Raw genomic sequence first — 25,471 nt, forward strand, 5'->3', positions numbered from 1 at the left:
GGAAATAAACACACAAACAAGGTTACAAAGTAAAACGATGTTTATTCGGGAAATGCAAGCCGCGTACGTCGATAAGTTTACTTCAGCAGAAAAACACATCAGCATGACGTGTGCCACTAGTAAATAACCAGTCTAAATTGTTCACCACGTGGCCTGTGTTACGACTCGAAAATGACCGTTGAATGTATGGACCAATCGGAACGCGTTTAAATCTCGTATTTTAGGCGAAGTTGAACGAAGTTCTGTCGGAAATCTTCGCGAAGTACTCACAAAATAATGACTTTTATCACACTTAAAAATGAAACAATATTGATACACGGAATTTCTACTGGCCCGACGGTCGTACAATATGGCAATTTTAATAGGCCCGAGCTATAATTTACACGCCCAGGCCAACGGGCGTGCGCTTATTTCGCAGACTGTTATTTAAATCCAATGCACAAATATTATAAATACAAAATACTTAATTTGTTTCAATTTTATATGTTGTAACACAGTTTATAGGAAAATAACATTGGTTGGATTGCATTTGACAAAAAACACTATTTCATCTTTCATTTACATACTACATTTATTACCTTCACATCAAAATTGTGCTACAAAGTCAAAATTATAACCCCAAACATCTGTTCACAACTTATTTTTAAATATGACAAAAGCAAATGACAATGCAATAGCTATCATATAAAAAATATGGCAGTGAATTGTCTTGGGGGTGTATTGTCCAAGGAAAACAAATTCTGGAGTGAATTGTCCAGGGGATGAATTGTCTTGGGGGTGAATTGTCTGACACCCTTTCCCCCACCCACCTACTTTTTAATGAAAAATTGAGAAATTTTACCCATTTCATGGCATGCAAAGTACATTAAAACAGAATGCAATTCTAGTTTTGGCTACATTACTCATTAATTTCAACCATGTACTGTGCTTATTTACCTACAAGTCTTTAGATTTTTCACAATTTACCTTTAAAGTTCTGTTCTGTTTCTGCAGCGTGAAATATTGACCTTCGCAAAAACCTCCTTTTTGGAGATCCAAAATATCCTTGCAAGGGAGCTGTCGCTAGTTTCAATGTTGTTTTTTTAAACAATATTTTGAGACATTCTTTCTTAAACCTAACACCAGAAATACCTTTTATAATTTCCTAATCGATTTTTAAAGACCATAGGTTACCGATACCCTAAAGATATGTAATTTTTCCCCCTTTCACTGATATGTGCTCGGTACGACTAAAGAGCGTATATGTCTATGTAGTGTATCGCAACCGTTGTTTATTTTTGGTGTTTTCACTTCATATACACTTATATTTGTTAATGCAGCATCAACATACTACAACAATATCCCGGAAAGAGAAAAATAATGCATTTGAATATCAACCGTAGTTTCGTTTTGACAACTGACGACATACAAGATTCGATTTACGAAGTGAATCTAAATCTAGTTTTAGTGCAGATTCGTTCATACGACACAAATACACTATTTTGTTTTACGGATCATTTCGGATTAGAGGACTGGGTGAGTCATGTAAAATATCGATTATAATATATACTTTTTATAAACAACTGGCAGCAAGATGAGTTGCAGATAATTCGTCAGTAACCACATTTAAACTAACTCTTTTGACCTGTTAATTATGTTCAGCTCAATTCAACAGTGAAACATGCCCATAATATCACTTTAATTGTTAATTTGGAATTGTAATAATAAACCATATGTCACCTAATCAGTCAAGAAAGTAACAATACCTGAAAACACCATATCCTATTTCCCACCCCTAAAATTACAATAAACAGCTAATCTGTCAGTCATTCAGAGCTGATGAGGGTACTGATAATCGAGGGGTAGATAAGGCTATTACTGATAGGGGTTGCCTAGAAATAAGGCTGTAGTATGGAATACTTAAATAAATATTTTAATTTGTCATGCTTTACAATTTAATATTTAATTAATTAATGTAGAACTGTAACTCATGTTCAAATTTTAATAATGCTGGGCAATTTTATTAAATTATTAATTAAATACACATTTGATTCTGTAAAATTGTATTATGACTGATTATTATTGTAAAATTAATAATCTTTGCGTACAAAAATGTTTCAATACATGTAGGTATGATAATCATATATACTCGGTTTATATGATACTAAGCTATACGTATTTGTACTCACGTTAACATTATTGTTATACGTTTTTTACTTATAATTGTGTGCGCAATAAGTTTTCCATAGGTAACGGGATATTCATTAATAGTTTTATGACAAATATTAAATTCTTAATAATTCATAGCTCTATCAGTCTTTATGTCCTATTCATTAAATTACAATATTAGTGTACATATTGTAAATCGTTGATAATGTGTGTAAATATTGAAATAAATATTAAAATAAAAGTATATAGATGTATGTCTACTTGTGTACATATTGTACAGCTTTGATACTGTATGTAAATATTGAAATAAATATTAAAATAAAAGTATATAGATGAATGTCTACTTGTGTACATGATAAAGCTTTGACAATGTGTGTTTCAAATATTTTAATAAAAATAATAGTTTAAAAAATATATTTTAAAAAGTACTTTTACTGTCTGTTATAATGTGCCGATAATGTAACCTGGTGTAAACACAATTTGTTTAAAAAAAATGTGTTATTTTGTGAAAATATTGCAATAAAAAGTATTGAACTAAAATGAAAGTATTTCTCATTTGTGTTTATGCATAAATAACTCATTCAAAACCCATCAACACATCAATAGTTTCACTACCGTGCGAGTTGACTTTTAGGTACGAGTTGACTTCCGTGCGAGTTGACCAAACAACGTGCGAGTTGACTACCGTGCGAGTTGACTAAGGTACGAGTTGACTGTAAACCTTGTATTGTGGAGTCGTCGTGGTTATTGTTGGTTGTGTGTAGCCTAAAAACAATGTTCATATTCGCGAACATGACTTTAGAGTTCGAAACATGATAATGGCTAGAGAATTGATCTATTTATGTTAACAGTCTTAATTATATTTTACATTAAACTGTAATTTGTTGATAAAAACATTGCAGAAAAAGCATCAATATTGCAAATATTCGATCATATTCGCTCGTTTCGTTCATATTCGCGAAAATGAGTCATATACGCATTATAGACGGACCCAAAATTTCGAGCAAAAAACTTCAAAAACTGTTAAACGGGAATAAACAACACAATAATACAATTCCGAATGACAATAAGTATGTTTCCAATGTTATTGTCTTTCTGGATTGTATTTATCATCACAAAAATGGATAAAAGCAACGTTTGGATTATCAAAAGGTAAATGTAATATATTTTCGAGATAAGTCACTTTATTATTTATACAGTCTTTCAAAATTATGGAACGTTTTAAATTCATCTTTCCAGAAATAGCAATATGTGGGTCTAATCTCTTTCAAAAAGACATTTTATTCAACGTAACGTACCGAGTTAAGAAAATTATAAATTGATTTTGACACCTTAAAAAGAAAACATCAATTATTTAATAAAGTTTGGTGTCTTTTACTCTTTATACAATAGAATATATTGCAATGGGTATAAACTGTTTATTGAAGTCTGATCCCCCCTCCCTTCTCTGGTCAAACTCCCATTGGAGTTCTTTATAAATTGGAGTTAGACGGGGATCCCCCGTCAAACTCCCATTGGGGTTTAATTTAAATGGGAGTTTGCCGGGGTCCCCCGTGAAAACCCCGTTGGAGTTTAATGGATATGGGAGTTTCACGGGATCCCCTGTCAAAACCCCACGGAGGAAGAAAATCTACAAACACTTTATTTTCTTATTAAAGTACATATTTCTTACAATTATAACTTAAACATGTGTATTTGTAAACATTGAAACAGAAAACAAAGCATAATATTTAAATTACATTTTTTGTAAAATATAGGTAAAATTCTCCCGTCTGGAAAAATCTCCCGTTGGAAAATTGCAATTCTTAACGGGGGAGCCAAAACCCCGTTGGGATCCAACGGGGGATGGCAACTTTATCATCAAATAACTCTACTTTCCAAAAACATTTTTACTCTTTTTTTTCAATTATATGTATGTACTCAATGCCCCCTACAAATATGCAAAATTTCATAACATTTGTTCAATAAATAAAAAAAATAAGTTTGCAAATAATCTGGATTTGCAAACTTAATCTGGATACTGTTAATATATGGATTAAATCTCAAAGTTTGTCACCCTGCAGAACATCAGCAATGTTGTAATTAATGTAATTTAAGAAATAGTGGTTCTTTTTAGTTTGAATAATGTTGTTATTTTCACTTCTAGAAACATCTAATTGGCTTTCTAAACACTTAATTAACATTTGAATATTTTGTATGTAATGAGAACTAATGCTAAACAAAGACCTATAGATAACACAGATTGGAAACTCTCGTCTTCGCGATAGCGATATGCGATAATATCTAACGGCGGACGCGGGTCACGTGACATCGATTTTGGAGATGCCGGTGTACCTGTAGATTCTTCCCTGTTCCAGCTACTGTCGGCCATTTTGTTTTAAAGCAATAAATTATGGGCAAAGTCGGTCGCCGCAAACAGACATATTGAATATTTTTTTGTGTAAATAAAAATAAGTTTTTATTTTCTTTGTTGAAAATGCTTCAAGTTTTGGTAGTTATTATTCTTATGTATTATTAATATATCGGAATTTGAAAGAGAACAATGGATTTGTTCATTTTCGATAATTTTTGAAAAATTGAAAGGCCCAAACGATTTTTTTCAAAAACTTCTTCATTTCTTATCACAGATTGATTAAGTAAGATGGTTATGCTAGGTGAGATGTTAATCTAGGTATGATTTATAAAAAGTAGACGAAAATAAGGCATTTTTAAGGATTTTGCCTTTGTACAATTTTATACTGTTATTTCATTCAATCATTTTCACACCTGTCGCCAAAGTGGTTTGTTTCTTTTTTTAAAAACTTTTCTATTTCTCATCTCAAATCGTTGAAGTATGATTTTTATGCTAGGAGAGATGTTAATCTAAGTATAAATTACAAAACGTAGAAGAAAATGTTCAATTTAAAGGATTTGGCCCTATACAATGTTGGTACAATTTTAAGCTCTTTTCCTCTGTTGTACACGATTGCTGTCAAACGTGTTTTTGTTCTTTTTGATAAACTTTTTCATTTTTCATCCCAAATAGATAAAGTCAGATTTTTATGCTTGGTGATATGTTTATCTAGGTTTGAATTAAACAAACTGGAGGAAAATGTTCATTTTAAAGGATTATGGCCTTGTACAAAGTTGGTACAATTTTTAGCTCTTATACCCTATTGTACACACCTGTCGTCAAACGTGCTTTGGTTCATTGTGAAAACCTTTGTCATTTTTCATACAAACATAACATCTCCTTCAGTTCGCTAATTGATCCGACAATCAACACGCGCGTGAAATGTTTTTTTTCTTTTCGCGAAATCCTAGTCCATGACACTTAGAGCTTTTATTAATTACCAATAGAAAAAAAACTTGTTTACAAACAAAACTTTAATAACCTATAACTCATGAATAAGATCTAAATATAAAATAGAGAATTAAAAAATTGAAAAAATCCACGGAATCAATATTGAAATAAGACTAACTGAAACCGTTTTTGGATCGAACGATCATAGCATTTATTATACTGTAATGTTGTTTTTATCAGACCTAGTTCTATGTGTCCACATATATCTATCCGTTTTGAAATAATATTATTTTATAAGGTTTTAAATATTTGAATTAAAAATGTATACAAGAAAATTTTATCAGCAAAAGACTTTCAAATAAATTATTCAACGGCATTCTCGCCGCGATTTGGAAATTCTTATAGCGCTATTACTTCAACGATCGCGGCATTATAAATTCTTATTTTAGGTTAATAGAATCGAGATTTTGTAAAAGCATAATTACTCATGTTTCTATGAAACTTTATTTTATAAAGATCGGATCATTATTGACCAAGTTACAGCCGCCTTTCTATAGCGCCGTAACATTTTCGCATAACTTTGCTCGATAATCGTAGCCGTTGCTACTGGACACGTCGCTATCTTGTCGCAATCGTGATACATCGGCTATCTTCGGACTCCTCCGATTGATTTATGAAATAAATCGTCTGCTGATCCAAAGTGTACTTATCAGTTTCTCGACCACGTGACCCGCCGCGAGATAAACCGATAAGGCGCGAAGTTTCCAATCTGTGTATTCTATAGGTCTTTGTGTTAAACAATAACAGAAATAAATATTATATTATTTTACTCCTCAGAGATATTGGTCCTTCTATATCTATATTATCGGTTAATTTAGTGCAAATTTATTGGTGTGTAACCCGAACTATATTTTCGGTGTTATATCTTCTATCTAATAGAGGCGTTAGACATATCCTTCCACCAAATACACCCGAGAGACGATCGCCGTTATGGCGGAATTGTCCAAGGGTTCCCGATTGTAAGTTGATACAAAAGCTGATGACGTTTTTGGGGCCGCACACGGGGCGGTATGACTGGATACCGAAAACAGTACTGTTATCGCGAAACAGTAACATGTACCGAAAACAGCGTTATAATATATGCCAACAGTGAATATTAAGACGACAACATCGCTTTTTCCTATGCCTGGATTAGAAAAGAATAGTAGTTTAAAGATATTTTAACATATATGTTAAAACTGTTTAATAAAATTTATTTAAATAAAAATTGATCTATTCCACATTTAGTTTTTCTTTCATTTACGAAAACAGAAAAATGTACGCCCGAACAGTGAACAAATATACGAAAATAGTATGTATTCACAAAGATTTTTTTATTTTTATTAATAGAGCCCAAGGAAATTCCATTCCAAATACAAGGCAGAGGCTGAGGTAAATAGCAAACAACTATCGATCCGTCGGGCTGCCCAAGAATATGGCATTCCATACAACACCCTGCGAGATAGGGTCAATAGTCGAATCGACAGTGACAATTATGGAAAGGAGACGCAGTTCTCATCGGAGGAAGAGTTAGGGTTAGTTGAGCATGCTGAAAATTCTTCTAGACTAGGCTACGGCTACTCAAACACCAGCATGCAAAGATTAGCCGGCGAACTTGCCTACACGTTGTGAAAGCGGCCGTCGGATAAGCCGCTCAGCAACTGCTGGCTCTACAGCTTCTTGAAGCGATGGGTTGACAGAATGTCTCCACTTAAACATTCAACCCTCGAGACAACCAGGGCAAAAGCCACCCCTCCTGAACATATTGGGGCATATTTTGAAAACTTAGAGAAGGCGGTAGCTCTACACATGCTCCAAGATAAGGCAGAACTCATTTACAACACGAAACAGGCATAAGCCCCGAACACCGCCCCCCCCCCCTAATGTTATAGCACCGACATAAGAAGAGGCCCATGCTGTCACCTCACCACGTTCCGCTACAACAACAGTGATTGCTGCTGCTAATGCTGCTGGGGCCTGTATACCCCCATATTTAGTGTTTAAAGGTTTACTTTAAACATATTTATTTTAGTAAGGATCGAATCCACAAGCTCACGATCGCAAGGCGGACACCATATCCACTACACCACCGCGACCTAAGATGTTTGCGATCAAATCACGAACACTTCAATGCACAATAAACATACAAAAGCCTTAAGGGATTGAAATTACACACAGATTTATTCATTAACAAACGTTCGTATTAATTGTTTAATTGTATACTCTATTCTAACATTCTAAATGAGTATGTAAATAATTTCGGTTCTCGATAAGTAATTGAACATAAAACTTAATAACACCATCTTACATCGCTATTATATATAAACTTAAAACAAGCGATGTGTTTGTGAAACACTATGTCCCCATATATGACGTTGGACCTTGAAGGATGACCTTGACCTTGACCTTTCACAACTCAAAATGTGCAGCCCCATGAGATACACATGCATGCCAAATATCAAGTTGCTATCTTGAATATTAAAAAAGTTATTGCAAAAGTTAAAGTTGGAGCAAACAGACAGACCAACAGATACAGACAGGGCAAAAACAATATGGTGGTGGGGGGACATATAATTACGGCGCGTTGTCATCCGCAGGTAAGAGAAACAACGAAGAGCTGATGAAAGGCGCGACACCGGGCGCGCGGGCTACAATGTCGGATTCCGGATGGTCGACGACAGACGTTTTCAATGACTACCTTGAACACTATTTCCTTCAATACGCAGCCAGAACCAACGAAAACCAGCTAATCCTACTTCTTTTAGACGGCCACACTACCCATACGACACCAAAACTGACCAGATGGAGGAAGTCTAAAAACCTGCACCTACTTTTGCCTACCCGCGCACTCATCCCATTTGCTGCAACCTCTTGATGTCGCTGTCTGTGGTCAATTTAAGAGTTATTATTACAGCGAGTGTGCAAGCTTCTTTAAAGAAAATATAGGCAAAGCTGTCACGAGGTATGACATGACCAGCATTGCATGTAAGGCCTACTTGAAGGCAATGAGCCCGTAGAACATTGTTTTGGCCTTCAAGAAAACTGGCGTCTTTCCGTTTAACAAGCAGGCCATCTCCGATGTTCAACTCATGCCATGCGAGGCCTTTCGAGATGAGATACCTGTCTTGAAGTGCATGGCCATCCAGAGTGGAAAACATGCGGTGGATGCATATATCTGGAACGGAAGCTAACCGTCAAAGCAACGTGTTTCTGCCCCTGCAACTACCAGAAGAAAAAGTCGCCTCCCTCCATTGAAAAGCCTAACCCCTCTGGCACAGCAATTACCAGTGACGAATTCCTGGAAGAAATGGAGGTTTATGCTTCACAGAAGGAAAACCTGCCACCGAACTCCGTCATGTCTACGGCTGGCACGAAAAAGCAAAAGCCGACACCCGTGGCTCACAGAAGCCTCAAACCAAGCACCAGTTGCCTTCAGCAAGAAAGGATTGACTTGTCAGAGTCTGTCGAGTGGTCTGATGTTGAAGACACAGAGGTTTGTTGCGTCTGTGAAAGGTTTTCGCCAGAAGGATGAATGATCGCCCACACTTGAAAATTGTCAATTGGGGACAGTGTGATAAATACGGTCACTGGGTACACCTTTCTTTTTGTCATGAGAAGGCTGTGTAACGAAGGGGAGACACTTTCATCTGCCCAAACTGTTAAAATTGTTTTCTTCAAAACGTTTGTATTTTTTTTAAGTAACTAAGTTATTGACAGGGTGTGTGGTGTGAAAACTACTGCCCGCATTGTTTTGTTATTATTGTTAAACTTATATCCACGAGAAGATTGTTTGAATACTTAAAGTGTGAAATCTGCTAGCTACTGCTGGTCATGTTTATTACGCATTATCGTTAGATTATTAAAATTGATTACAACATTTTTTACAAAAATCAAATAGCATTCCGTTCTTCTTCATCACAACTTATTTCCCCGTCGAGGACCCCGCCAAAGTGCGCAAATAAACGAGCCAATGAAAAGCAACGAATGTATAGGAAACTCCAGCTGATTTTGACATAAAGGTCAAAAGCCAAGTTAATCAATATTTATGCATCGATTGTTTTAAGCTTTTGTGGTGAAATAAAATCAAATGAATGTCAGGCTATAAATTGAACACAGTTTAAGTTCATCATATTTCCTTACAACTCGCATGCGCGAGATTAAATCCTTAGGTGGTCGAATGTATAGGAAAAGAGGCTAGTTTATATAACGCCTGTCCGAATAATTTTATGCAATCAATTTGATTGTAAATAAGTTTCATATATTTTTTATCGAGTCTTGCAATTTCTTGATAGTTAAATGCATTTGACCATTACACATTTTTTTTCTGATATAATATATATGAACAATGTAGGTATCTCTTGACACAGGAAAATCACCTTCATCAACATTTGTAAGACATTAAGTGCCTAAATGGCGGTCGATTTTCGTAATCTATGTACCATTTTGTTGGGAAAGGTTGCCTCGGTTGCTTCGGCGGAGAAAATGGTATTCCTTGACATGTGCGTGCTCAACAACAGTCGTTCTAGAAGTTGTCCGTGTATAACAGCCAAATGCGTGTTCAACAGCAATCGTCAAAACCAATCGAAACTCAACTTAACCTTGAAAATAACGCCATTAGCAATCGATGTATCCATTTCTTGCCAGTTACAATGCATCCGCATGAACAACTGGTACTTAAACAGTGCTAATTAGTGTGAAAACAGATATATTATTGTTAGTCCGTGTACAACAGAAATTGACGGTTCAAGAAATCGCAAAATATTCCATGAGTAATCTCCACACTCCGACCAACCAGAGGGAAACGGTTGATACTCTATGAAACCGCTTCCGGCTGGCCCTATGTTAGGCGTTATCCAATTAAAAACAAGTAAGTAATAAGGAAGATGTACCTGTTGAACACTAAATTTTTCAATCTAAGCGAGGCATCGGCGGCCATGTTTTCTCAATTATGACCACGTGATTCCCCCCATTGATCAATTGTATCATTTTAAAGTGCAGTCTGAGTTTTAAGGCTGCCCTTCTTTTCATTTTGATATTCCTTTAAATAATAAATTTATCCAAGTTTTCATTTGTCCTGTTTTTCAGGTATTTGCATTCAGTCGTTTTGATTTTCGGCAAAAACCTTGCATATTTTGAGTGACCAAAGTTAAAAAACGGTGCATTGCATCATATCATAACTTATATTTTTAAAGAATGCTAATTGCAAATTATATAGTCCCACATTTTTATTGTGATATTCCTTTGCATTATAAAATTACAACAGATTTTATTTACCTCACTTTGCAGGTGACTTCATTAAGCCAAAACAAAAAATGCTTCAATCTCGAACTATTCATAGTTGTAGTGACTAAAACGTCAAATATAAACTATGGATGGCATCAAATATGGTATCATTTTAGAATGCCAAATGAGTTTTATGTCTGCCCAAATTTTCATTTTGACATACCTTTAAATAATGAAATTCTGCAAGTGGTAATTTATCCTGTTTTTCAGATATTTGCATTCAGCCGTTAAATTTTTCCGCAAAAAAATTGCATATTTTGAGTGACCAAAGCTAAAAAAAGGGTGCATTGCTTCATATAATAACTGATATTTTTCTATTGTGCTGATTATACTTTAATTAGCTCCACTGTTTCATATTGATATTCCTTTGCTTAAGAAAGTAACACCATATTTTATACAACCTATTTTGCAGGTGCATGTTTTAATCCAAACAAAGTTTCCATTCAACTCCTTTATAGACCAGTTGAATGTTATTGTTTACATTCGGGATTTTCCGCGCATGCGCACTGACTGGTTGGCAAAAACACTGGTTTCAGTAACGTAAACATGTATATATGTCTTTTGTTTAGTCAATAAAACGATACAAAAATCCGAAATAAACATTAAAACTCTTAAATAATAGTGCAAACATATAATATTTAGTACCAATAAATGTATTTTCATAAATATAATTTCCTCTGTATAAAAATACGAATTAGTTATTAACATCAGAGTACACGTGGTCGGAAGACTACAAACTGGCAATCCAACAAAACAAAACAATAAATATTCTTTCTTATTCTTTGTGATAGTAAGATTTTGATAAATTATATTTCAAAGATAATAACACATACATTTATTTGATTATAATTATAAGTGGTGTAGATATTGTTATTGTTCATAAGCGAACGAAAGTGTAAGAGGGGCATTTAATCAATTATATAAAAAGAAACCACTAAAGCGGAATACATTACAATTTTAAAACATTGTAGTTATTTTATTTTCCATTGAATGAATTATCGTTTCGTTTCCATCGAATGACAATATCATATTAAAGTTTAGCATACATATGAAAAACAAGAACTGCATATTATGCAAATTGAACTGTCTTTGCGTGCACTCTCTTAACTGGTGATAAGGAGTGATAACAATCTAGCATATTATGATAAATAAATCTATATATTAATTTCTTTTACGCAAGTATTCTTTACCCTTTTGCGGTTTGCTTGTTTTCGTGATGTCGTTTCGTACACTACAGTAGCATACAATCTTAACACGTAATAGCTGAGTTTACATTTGCCGGTACTCGATCGTTAAATATGTTAATTGTTTAGCAGTGAAATTGCACAATATTTTTAATTTATAGTTATTAAACACTGTATTATTATGTTTAAACGGGCTAATATATATATACACTAGTTCCTGTAAATCCATTTGGGACAAATATCTTCATTTTTTTAAATATGTTAAAATATTTTATTAAAGCAACTGTTTCGTATTTTGGCTTTACAATTTTGCTTAGATGATCGCTCAATATGCCACGAGATGACATGGAGGTATCATAAATTGTGTTTAATGACCAGACACTTGTATGCCACATGTGGTTTATGCAGGGACCCAAGAATAGGTCCCTGGATTTATGACACCATGTGTTCTTTGTAATTTTTTGGACAGTATCCGATCATAACGAGTTAATCGGTTTATGATGAACAAAGGTGCAATTAAACACCGGGTTATAAACGCTAAAACAAAGAGTGTCAAAATTGGTGTGAATAATTAAATAAAAACAATTACATTTATCAAGAGAATTTATTTAATGTGTAACAAGGTAGGTTTTTACAGACATAAATGTTCAAATCAGTTACTATATATTGCGTACATAAAGTCGATCTATTTGCTGTTTGTTTATATCCTTATTTGTGTTCGTTCATTCAATTTGATTTATTCTGAAATAATTTCAATATCAGGGATTTTTTTTCTAAAAAATGGTCGCGAAGATGTGCCAAGTAGAGATTTTTATGGTAACCACATACCGAGCTCGTAAATTGTGTTCCATTCCCGAGTTCGTTTATAGTAAAAACAAATAATAACAACAATATAATCGTGCCAAAAATGCATTTCTTTGCACGCTTATGTTTTATTCAGACATAATTAGCAAAATTATATTTGATATTGTGCGTGATTGTCAATAAACACGATGATCTTATCAACCATCTCTATACGCGCTTATATGAAATCAACCTCTTTTTGCCAACCATTGGGCGGAGTCGAATATTTGCAGGTGCGCGTGACGTCACTCGTCAACTGGTCTATAGACTAGTTGTACCCACAAAAACTTAAAACATATAATATGGCCTGTAACATAAATTAATTATTTTACAGTACAGATTTAGTTTTATGGCTGCCCATACTTTCATTGTGACATTCCTTTAAATAATGGAATTATGCTTTTTATTTTAAAATAATTATATCCCAATATGATTGAAATTATACAAAAATGAATGCAAAATCAATGTGTTACAAAGAATGGACTCATGCTGGCTATTCGAGGAGAAAGATTATTGGAAAATTTTGATTTCAAGCATTTTGATGACAGTTGCCAAAGTTTTTGGTTTGACACCAACTTGACACCAGTTACTATTATAATGTAATATTCCATACAGAACTGCCAATTTTGTCAACTAGTTTATGGCTATATGGGTGTTGAAATGTGTTATCAATGGATATATCTCAAATTTATTATGGCAGAAACAGTATGGTTACAGATAGAAGAAAAGAGTTGACGAATGTGCTTAATTAAAGAGAGCTTCAGTTTTATAAGTTAAGGAAGGTTTAAATTAATTGATCATTTAATATATGATTTAATTTATAAATTTACTTGTCATACACGAGTCATTCAATAATTAATATAAGAATTTAATAATTTAATATTAATCCGGTGATCAAGGGATATTAAAGCTAATAATTTAATTGTAAACAGGTGCTTGTTGATCAATTTATAATATAGGAAGGTAATTTAATAAGATGTCTAAGCTCAGGTTATATTTAATACCACGGTAATATTTAATACCACACAATACTTGGTAATAAGACAAAATTTTGTCTTATTATGGTATTGTATGGTGTAAATGGTGGATTGGTTGTTTATTGTCTTTCGGCGTTCATTTGCTGAAATATGACAGTTAATTTATAAAAATTAGGCTGATTCTATTACAATAAAGGGAATTCTGTATTATGGAAGTGTTATTAAGTTACAATGTAACATTCATGTAACACGCATAAATACTATTTTAAAGGTAACTGGCTTTTGGGGACATCAACTTCAGTAGTCAGTTTTATCTTATGGAGAAATTGCCATTATTACAATATGCAGTAACAAGTCAATTGAACAGCCTGAATGTTGTCAGGTTGCTGATAGAAAGAAAAAGAATTCACCTTTGCGACATTATAAAAAGCATGCTTATATGCCTTCTTTATGAATAAGATGAGACCTTTATATTTTTATCCCCCCTGGTAGGGTGGCATATAGCAGTTGAACTGTCCGTCAGTCAGTCAGTCTGTCAGAAAACTGTAATGGCCATAACTTTTTTAATATTAAACATAGTACCACGATATTTGGCATGCATGCATATCTCATGGAGCTGCACATTTTGAGTGGTGAAATGTCAAGGTCATCTTTCAAGGTCAAGGTCAAATTTTGCAATATTGAAGATAGCAACTCCATATTTGGCATGCATGCGTATCTCATGGAGCCGCACATTTTGAGTGGTGAAAGGTTGAGGTCATCCTTCAATGTCAAAGGTAAAATATATGGCTTCAAAGCAGCGCAGTAGGGGGCGTTGTGTTTCACGAACACAGCTCTTGTTTATCTAAATTCAGAAATCATATAATACATATCATATGATTTGGTGTTCATCCGATATGCTCATTTGTATTTTCAGTTTGGCCATGCCCAGGAGGGAGCGACTCAGTTATGGGGTGCAGAAGCAGCACACGCGATCTTGACATTTACTTGGTGAATCATCCCCAACAGCACTTGACAATGGTTTCCTGCTTGATGGTGATGAATCCATAACTGAGAACTGAGGATGAAACTTCTCTCAACACCGCATTGTATGAAGACAAAGCAACTCAATGTGGTTCGTCATCGTCAACAATAGATTCAGACTCAGCTGACGTTGGAGACTGTCAAGTAGAGATCATTGACTGTGCCTATCAGGGTTGAGTGTTACATACTGAATAAAGTGATCCAAAGCCATATATTGTCAATACGCACGCAAGAGACATGGACATGCTCTGTTTACATTCAGATCAAAGCAATGGCAAAACATTTAAGTATGAAAGTATGTTTTAATGAAGCAGGACACACTACTGTGTGCGTTCATGGTTAGGAAGTTGCCCAGGACCATTTGTTGTGAAACAAAATTTCTAGTGATTATCTTTTTGCCCTTAAGCTCACCTGAGCACAATATGCTATTGGTGAGCTTTAGTGATCGCCTTTTGTCCGTCGTGTGGTGTGTGTTGTGCGGCGTCACCATTTGCCTTGTTCACACTCTAGAGGCCAAATAAATTGTCCAATCTTAATGAAATTTGGTCAGAAGATTTGTCCCAATGATATGTTGGACAAGTTAAAAAATGGTTCCGGTTTATTGTCCGTCATCATGAAATTCTGTCAGAAGATATGGCCCAATGATATCTTGGGCAAGTTCAAAATTGGTCCCGGTTGGTTGAAAACCAGGGGTGGGGCTTTTTTCTTTATATGGCTATATATGGCTATTAAAAATCCTATTTAACACTCTAGAGGCCACATTTATTGTCCCGTCTTCATGAAACTTGTTGAAACAATGTGTCCCAATGATATCTCGGACAAGTTTGAAAATGGTTCCGGTCGGTTTAAAAGCATGGCTAGGCGGTGGAGCATTTTTCATTATATGGCTATGGTAAAAACATGTCAACACTCTTAGTCACATTTATAATCCAATTTCCATGGTGAAAAAGTCTTATGTGATTATGATTTTTTTTCAGAACATTAATACCCTTCCTCATACGATAATGGCTCTTATGCTTACATGTTTGTTGCCTGCATAACTGCAGAATATTAGCTGTTTTCTTCCAAGATGGTATTTGTAATATCAACAACTTGCTTAATATGTGTTATGATTTATAAATTGCTTAATTTTTGTTATGCCAGGTGTATTGATATTTGTTCATGAATTATGAAGTTGTGATGAAATATCATTAAACTGTAAAAAACTATGTTCATGCATTTTTTTATTGCACAGACTAAATTTGTTCCTAGTTACAGAGGTTTATGAAGAGACTGTTTCACATTAATGGTTGCATAGGCTCCTCTGTAGAAACCGGGACACATTTCATTTACTTAATCATAATGTACATGAGAGGACATACTTTTCAAGTTTAGATGATGCTTTTCTACAACACACGGAATCCACAATATGTTCTTTTCATTAACTTTTGCATTCTGGGCACTATATACACAAAGGACTGAATAATGTCCTGAACAAATTCACTACCACAATGTTCATCATAATCGGTATACCTAGAAATTAATCCAGATTTAAATCCTCGTCATCCCATGACACAAAATCCGTCTAAGACATGGTGTTAATATCGGAGAATGGCAGAGTATACGGGTCTGAAGATTTCTATACATATACTCAATGTGGTAATGTTATAATTGGTAAAATCGTGCATTGAATTTAGAAGTAATTGAAGAGAACAATGAACACAAACAGTCGATTAGAGCACACCAAGAATAGATGCTCTCCATAAGAAGACAATTTTGTTCAGAGCTTTATTCAAATTTTACTACAGGTAAATGGCATTCGGATTTATCAAATTTAAACACTGCAATTAAAATGAAAAACAAAAATCTAATTAAAACAACCAATTATTAGTTGTTTATCGTAAGATACTGATCGCTTCTTAATTTGAATTTATCGTATTTCAAAGGCCATCTTTAAATACCGGTTATAAGGGGGTTTTTTAACTGGAGGCGAATTAAATCGCTAAATACAACAATGCGGCATGTGATTTATTTTAATTGACACATTACAATTGTGCGATAATACCGCATACATTCTCATTTTAATAATACATAATGTACAATTTATTTGTTTCAAATCGCACAAACTGAAACGCGAAAGCGTGTTTCAGAAATGTTGATAAGCGTGTTAACTACCGAGGCAACCAATTAACAGTTGAGCGCTTATCTCGCCGAAACCCGTGACGTGCGAGAGTTTGCCGATATTTGGCGAGCTGCTGATCTCTGTTATCTACGTCTCTGATTGTACTAATGCGTATTATGTTCGGTAGCTGTGTTATTTCGCTAGTTTTATTCTTGTAAAATCGGCACTTAACTATCGGTCAGATCGAAGCCTACCAAGTATTTCTAGGTGTTCGAGAAGTATTTTCTTGTAGTTTCTGTTGGCAAGAAGCCGTTTGTGGTCATTTTTCGTCACGAGGCAACCCTTCCCAACAAAATCGTACATAGATTACGAAAATCGACCGCCATTTAGGCACTTAATGGCTTAAAAATGTTGATGAAGGTGACTTTCCTGTGTCAAGAGATACCTACCTTGTTCATCGATATTATATTAGAAAAAAAATGAATTTTTTTTTTGGTCAATATGATAAAAAATGTTGTTTTATGACAAATTGATAGTGTTAAAGTGACTTGGCCACGCGCCCTACACCTGTGGGCCATTATATCAATAAGATAAAGATAGCATGATTAAAATTATAAAACTAAATACTTTTGTTATTATTTAGTTAAATCATTCAACCCAAATGATATAAACACGAACTACGATTTCAATCATCGTGTACACACCGGTCTTACTGACAAAAACGCAATGACGTCACCATCTATGTATAGAATGTGATTGGAATAACAAATTCTGCCACAAGGGAGATTACTTTAATACACTTACTTTTACGATTACATTCCACTATTAAAACCCCATCTTTCCCTGTTAAGATGTGCGAAACAAATCTGGGTTGCTTACTATTCAGTTTATATAAAAAATTATTTCAAAACGACACACAAATTAAACAATGAAATAAAATGTCTTATCTCAAGAGGAATAAATACAGAAGTTATCAAAACTTATTCGAGCAGATATATGTTTTTGGCTCCTATGAAATTGTGTTTGTCCTTATATACGAGGTGTCCCCCAGGTGTCGAAATGACGATCTGACATGAGCTGCCGAATTTCTTTGAAGAAAATGAAATTGAATCTAAATATTTGCCAAAGGGCATTTCGGCAGCAGAGAATGAATGGTCTATATTTATGCATAGTTTATATCTTATGGTAAATTTAAAAAAGATCATTTAAAGATGTTGTTAGTTTCACATACATGTACTTTACTTTAAAAACTCTGCCCTTTGGAGAGCAATCGCAGCTAGGTTTTACTTAATATTGTTTAAAATACAAAGCACAATAATAGTTTTGGTTACAGTTTGTCAACCAGGTCCGGATAATCACCAGTTCCGATTAATTTGTATCTGATTTTCCATGATGGCCCATTAAAAACAAAATGAAAAGTGTGTAAGGTATACATTACTTTAAGGAATAAATTCACAAAGATAAAAAGCTGTTGTATTATGCTCGCATTTATCCGCCAATAGATGCAGTAAAACATTATTCTAAACTGATTTAATGAGTTATGGTTTGAAATGTGAATATGGAAATAGAAGGCGTTGTTATTTTAAAATTAACTTTTTGCTGATTTAAAACAAATGCCATGAAAATGTTTTGAAATACTTATTACGTAGGTTGAATGCTTTTTAGTTATTTTTCAAAGGATGAACTTAAATTGGCTATTTTTGACAAAAAAATGCGTATGCTATCTGGTCTAACCTGTTATCATACAAAATAAATTTTACCATTTATTTGTACATCTTTTCATATTGACACTAACTCCCGTAAGAAATTGTTGTGGTCAAAAGAATGAACGTTTCTTGCCGGGTTATTCTTCGCTGGTTTACTGACTGTACTTGTTCATTATATCTATAAATGAAATTTCATATTTCGTATTACGGTTGACCAATTTGGTGGTAACAAAAATCCCTGAAAATTGATAGGCTACTTTCGTTTTTATTTTACCGAGCACACCAGAACAAATTTTGAAAAAACAATTTGTATTTACTTCAGAATATGTGTTTTACAGGCGATCACATATTAAGAGAGTTTAAGTTTAGTTCACTAATTGTCACTGGATTTTCTTGACTTGCATAACATGATAATACATAAAGGGACCTGTAGGGATAATGCAACCCTTTTGTCTTCTTTTGTCATTTAAGGAGCCCATGAAAGGAGTGTGTTAAGACTGCTTATTACGTTGATGTGATGGACTAAAGACTACACTCATAAGCCTTCAGGTTAAATTCAAGTAAATTTTTTCCATAGACAGATAACAGATTATTGAAAAATACTCCGCTCTACAGAAAAATAAACGTGTGCCCTTTTTAACTTGTAAACATTTTTGTAATCAAAGTTAAGTAATTACTGGCTTTGCTATTAAACTACTTAAATTTTTTACTGTGAATGTGTGAAGGTGAGTTCTTACTAGTATTTTTCCCATTATTGGAATAACTATTGAACATGCGCTGAAATTAGTTCATGTGTGAAAACGAATGTAGTTCAATTAACATTAAACCTACTTGAGATCAGAATATAACATAAATATGCAATATGTCCCACAATATAACATACTAATTTGAAACAAATCACACTTACATGTATATTACATATTCTTGCACAAAAGTATTTATGCATATTGTATTCCCAATAAACATGCCCACATTGGCCCGATATTGGCTAGATGATGGCATATCGGCAGAGGTCCGATATCATAATTAACGCTCAAGAGAAAATGAAACTTTGATTATTTTCTTTTCAATAACTTGTTGCATTAAATTTAATTGTATATATCTCTTTTTAAAAGCGTGAATGATATTTCGTATAAAATAAAAATATAATAGTGTGTCCAGGAAGAGTAACATTTGTCAAAAGAAATTACCCCGGTTGTTTCCCTTGGCTATTTTAATTTTCAGTGAAGATCTATCCCAGCGTTGGAAGTATCCAAAGTAAAGTATGTAAACCATCTAAATTTATATAACATTATATTATAAAATACCTTTCGTTTGATAAATATATTTTTCATATTATAATTTTTTTAAATATGCGTTTAAAATATTGTCTTTAAAATACATTCAGTCCTGTATAATCATACAAATATGCGGGAGATAGCTGCATTGAATTACATTGTATGTCATAAAGCATTCAGTCGACAGAGATTATTGAAGCAACACAAACGGCGCCACCAGCCACCAAGGTTTTCCTGCCATATTTGTGAAAAAACATTCTCATGGAATAATTTGTTTGCGAACACACATCATATCATCCGCAAAGTAAAATAATCAAACAAGGCAGTAGGGTTTTATCATAATAAGTTTCAAATCGAATGGTTCGCTATGCACCAATAATCGAGTCAACAATTGCACTATTGATTTTGTTCATGTATAATTTGTCAACCTTTTAACAAAAATAAATTATTGATAATTTGATTTGAAGAATTAATGGACATCGTGTCATGTCTGCAAAAAGAATGTGATAGTGTTGGTACTCTTAAATATTGTAAGGATTTGTATATTTTCTGCAAGTTGATTAACTTGTAACTGCCATTAGTTAAATACTAGTACTTGATGGCTTATTAACTTAAATCACTTATTAACTAAATACATGTATGCCATTTTTATTCCAATCATTCACATTCACATAATCGTATGAGCTATACTACTTGCCCAAATGTCGGCATCTGTGTAGTGCTTTGATTAAGGTAAAAGTGCAACTTCTCCATATCACGTTTTTTTACTTCTTACACGTTATTGGGGCTATCATGTGACCTCACTTCCCAAGTGAAATAACTTTGACTTTTATTTTAGCATAATTATGTCCCTTTTCAAACCTGTATATATTTACTACATATAATGAAATGAAAATTCCACATTTGTGTTCAGGGATCTTTATGAACATTCACTGATTGCAGAACAGCCTTTTAACATGATAATGCCCTCTACTGTAAACGTCAAGTTATGATCTGCCTGCAAGTTGACATTCACTAAAAAGCTTTCATACAACATCTGTAAATCTCTATTACTACTACAGATATTGAATTGAAACTTCACGAAGTCATTGGTTTCATTATGCGAGATAAAAGACCAATGCTTATTCATTATTCCCGGTATTATACTTTGTCGACTTCTCCAACAAATTATATATCTTTTTTCAGTTGGGTCAATGTCCAGTTCACTGTTTCTAAAATAGTTAACACATAAGTGCTCAATAACTTTAATAAAGATTGGATTATTCTGCTGAAATTGTTTGTTTATGTAAGTTACAGGCTTACCTAGCGAGTGATTGCATGTAGATCAAGTGGGGTCAAGGTCACAAAAACAACAGTAGAAAAAAATCAGCCCAATAACTTAAGGTTGAGTAAATTTATTGTGCTTTTATTTTGTATTCGAGACCTCGGGTGGGGTTGCATTGGGAGTCAGTAGGGTGATCAAAAAAGGTTTTCTGCTAAATACCTTTAATAAGGATGGAGGAATCCTGTTTTAATTGTGTAGCTTAAATACAGCCGCTGCTTTCAAAGTTAATTAATTCAACATAATTCATTGGTAAAAGATGGAAACCTTGTTTTCTGACATTGTCATTTTTTGTTTTAATTGATAAAGTTTCAACTTAAAGTTTACATAGACTATATACATGCTACATATATTCAACATCTTATATGTCTTTGTGGTCATTATAACAGGTAAAGATGTTCATGTACATTATAGTTCCAAAATGGAAGGAAAGTCAAGCCTGCTGTCTTGGGATATGTTAACTATGTGGTTTGGATACCTGTGTTGATAGGCAAATTTTAGTCAAAGCTATTGCTTTGATACTTGCGACACTTACTATCATAAGGGGACTATGCAGGCAAAGTTATGTAACTCTTACTTGCATTTTGACAGAATTATGGCCCTTTTATACTTAGAAATTTGAAAATTTCCTTAAGTTTTGTGTTTCGGTCCATTTTACTCATAAAGTATCACAGCTATTATTTTCAGACTTGGAACACTCGAAAACTATAATAACGGGACTGTACAGAACAAGTTGCATAATTCTTGTTGTCATTTTGACGGAATTATGGCTCTTTTTTGACTTAGTAACTTAAAATATATGGTTAATTTTTGTGTTAACATCCACTTTACTTCTAAAGTATCAACGCAATTGCTTTCAAACTTCAAATACTTTCATACTATCATGAGAGTACTGTACCTGGCAAGTTGAATTTTACCTTGACCTTTAATTGACCTTGACTCTCAAGGTCAAATAATTAAATTTTGCTTAAATTTAAATGATCAGGTAAAATAATCAGATTTGATTGATACTTTGACAAAACTACTATCATCTGACATTATTCAATAGACTCCACCAAAACCATCCCGAATGCCCTCCCCCCACCGGAATGCCCCCCCCCCCGTAAAAAAATAGTTGTTATTTTTCATTTTTTTTGTTGTTTTTTCAGCTCACCTGAGCACAACGTGCTCATGGCGAGCTTTTAAGATCGCCTTTTTTCCGTCGTCCGTCGTGTGTCGTCAACATTTTGCCTTGTGAACACTCTAGAGGCCACATATATTGTCTTATCGTCATGATATTTGGTCAGAACATTTGTTCCATTGATACCTCGACTGAGTTCGAAACTGGGTCATGCTGGGTCAAAAAGTAGGTCACTAGGTCAAAAAAAAGAAAAACGTTGTGAACACTGTGGAAGTCACATTTGATGCCAAATCTTCATGTAACTTTGTCAAAATGTTTGTTTAAATGATATGTTGGTTGAGTTGAAAAATGGTTCAGGTCCGTTGAAAAACATGGCCGCCAGAGGGAGGCGCATTATTCCTTATATGGCTATAGAGAAACCTTGTAAACACTCTAGAAGTCACAATTTTTGCCCAATCATCATGAAACTTGGTCAAAACATTGGTTATATTGATATCTCGGACGAGTTTGAAAATGGTCAAGATCGGTGAAAAAACATAGCCGCCAGGGGGCTGGGCAGTTTTCCTTATATATGTCTATAGTAAAACCTTGTTAACACATTAGAGGCCACATTTATTGTCCAATCTTCATGACATTTGATCAGAAGATTGGTCTTAAAGGTATCTTGGATGAGTTCGAAAATGGTTACGTTTGCTTGAAAAACATGGCTGCCAAGGGGCGGGGCATTTTTCCTTATATGGCTATATATGGCTATATTAAAACTTTGTGAACACTCTTGAGGCCACATTTATTGTCCAATCTTCATGAATTTTGGTCAGAAGATTGGTCTCAATGACATCTTGGATGATTTTGAAAATGATAACGTTTGCTTGAAAAACATGGCTGCCAAGGGGCGGGACATTTTTCCTTATATGGCTATATATGGCTATAGTAAAATCTTGTTAACACTCTAGAGGCCACATTTATTGTCCGATCTTCATGAAACTTAGTCAGAATATTCAACCCAATAATATTGTGGACGAGTTCAAAAATGATGCCGGTTTGTTGAAAAACATGGCCGCCAGGGGGCGGGGCATTTTTCCTTATATGGCTATAGTAAAACCTTGTTAACACTCTAGAGGTCACATTTATTTTCCGATCTTCATAAAACTTGGTCAGAAGATGTGTTCCAATGATATCTTGGACGAGTTCGAAAATGGTTTCGGTTGCTTTGTCCTAACATGGATATAAATTGCTTTAGTTAAACCTTATTAACACTCATCCCGAATGCCCCCCCCCCCACACACACACACCGGAATGCCCCCCCCCCCCCCCCCCCCCCGTAAAAGAATAATTGTTATTTTTCATTTTTTTGTTGTTTTTTTAGCTCACCTGAGCACAACGTGCTCATGGCGAGCTTTTAAGATCGCCTTTTTTCCGTCGTCCGTCGTGCGTCGTCAACATTTTGCCTTGTGAACACTCTAGAGGCCACATATATTGTCTTATCGTCATGATATTTGGTCAGAACATTTGTTCCATTGATACCTCGACTGAGTTCGAAACTGGGTCATGCTGGGTCAAAAAGTAGGTCACTAGGTCAAAAAAAAGAAAAACGTTGTGAACACTGTGGAAGTCACATTTGATGCCAAATCTTCATGTAACTTTGTCAAAATGTTTGTTTAAATGATATGTTGGTTGAGTTGAAAAATGGTTTAGGTCCGTTGAAAAACATGGCCGCCAGAGGGAGGCGCATTATTCCTTATATGGCTATAGAGAAACCTTGTAAACACTCTAGAAGTCACAATTTTTGCCCAATCATCATTTTTTGCCCAATCATCATGAAACTTGGTCAAAACATTGGTTATATTGATATCTCGGACGAGTTTGAAAATGGTCAAGATCGGTGAAAAAACATGGCCGCCAGGGGGCTGGGCAGTTTTCCTTATATGTCTATAGTAAAACCTTGTTAACACATTAGAGGCCACATTTATTGCCCAATCTTCATGACATTTGATCAGAAGATTGGTCTAAAAGATATCTTGGATGAGTTCGAAAATGGTTACGTTTGCTTGAAAAACATGGCTGCCAAGGGGCGGGGCATTTTTCCTTATATGGCTATTTATGGCTATATTAAAACCTTGTGAACACTCTAGAGGCCACATTTATTGTCCAATCTTCATGAATTTTGGTCAGAAGATTGGTCTCAATGACATCTTGGATGATTTTGAAAATGATTACGTTTGCTTAAAAAACATGGCTGCCAAGGGGCGGGACATTTTTCCTTATATGGCTATTTATGGCTATAGTAAAATCTTGTTAACACTCTAGAGGCCACATTTATTGTCCGATCTTCATGAAACTTAGTCAGAAGATTCATCCCAATAATATTGTGGACAAGTTCAAAAATGATGCCGGTTTGTTGAAAAACATGGCCGCCAGGGGGCGGGGCATTTTTCCTTATATGGTTATTGTAAAACCTTGTTAACACTCTAGAGGTCACATTTATTTTCCGATCTTCATAAAACTTGGTCAGAATATGTGTTCCAATGATATCTTGGACGAGTTCGAAAATGGTTTCGGTTGCTTTGTCCTTACATGGATATAAATTGCTTTAGTTAAACCTTATTAACACTCTAAAGGCCGCCAAGCGGTCGTGGCATTGTTCCTTATACAGCTATAGTAAAACCTTGTTAACACTCTAGAAGCCACATTGATTGTCCGATCATCACGAAACTTGGTCAGAAGATTTGTTTTAATGATATCTCTGACAAGTTCGAAAATGGTCCCAGTTGCTTGAAAAACATGGCCACCAGGGGGCGGGGCATTTGTCCTTATATGGATTCATGAATCTTAATGAAAATGTGTCAGAATATTTTTTTTAATGATATCTTGGATGTGTATGAAAATTGTTCTGATGAAAAACGTGGCTGCCAGGGTGTTCACTAGTCATGAAAGTTGGTTAGAACATTTGTTCTAATGACAGCTTGGGCTGCACAGAACAGATCACTTCCTTTGAATCTCAGCTGAGCAACTTTTGGCCTTTCAGGCCCTCTTGTTTATGATATGTTTATTGCTGATGTAATGTTGTTGTTTTTTACAATATCTTACTAGCACATATATTGATTATCTCAAAATATGTGATTTAACATGATCGTATTTTACTAGTATTATTTCTATTATTTCATGA

At 34.4% G+C, this 25,471-nt stretch overlaps 1 long non-coding RNA gene across 1 annotated transcript in view; it reads right to left on the reverse strand.

Moving 5' to 3' along the window:
- Positions 1–2,076, reverse strand: part of LOC127862491 (uncharacterized) — a 44,857-nt gene extending 42,781 nt beyond the window's left edge. The window contains exon 1 of the long non-coding RNA XR_008040646.1: positions 967–2,076. This is a non-coding gene — a long non-coding RNA (uncharacterized LOC127862491). The remainder of the gene's footprint in view (positions 1–966) is intronic.
- Between the last annotated feature and the right edge of the window lie 23,395 nt (positions 2,077–25,471).

This window comes from Dreissena polymorpha, chromosome 16 (genome assembly GCF_020536995.1).
Source record: "Dreissena polymorpha isolate Duluth1 chromosome 16, UMN_Dpol_1.0, whole genome shotgun sequence".
Classification (NCBI taxonomy): Eukaryota; Metazoa; Mollusca; class Bivalvia; order Myida; family Dreissenidae; genus Dreissena; species Dreissena polymorpha.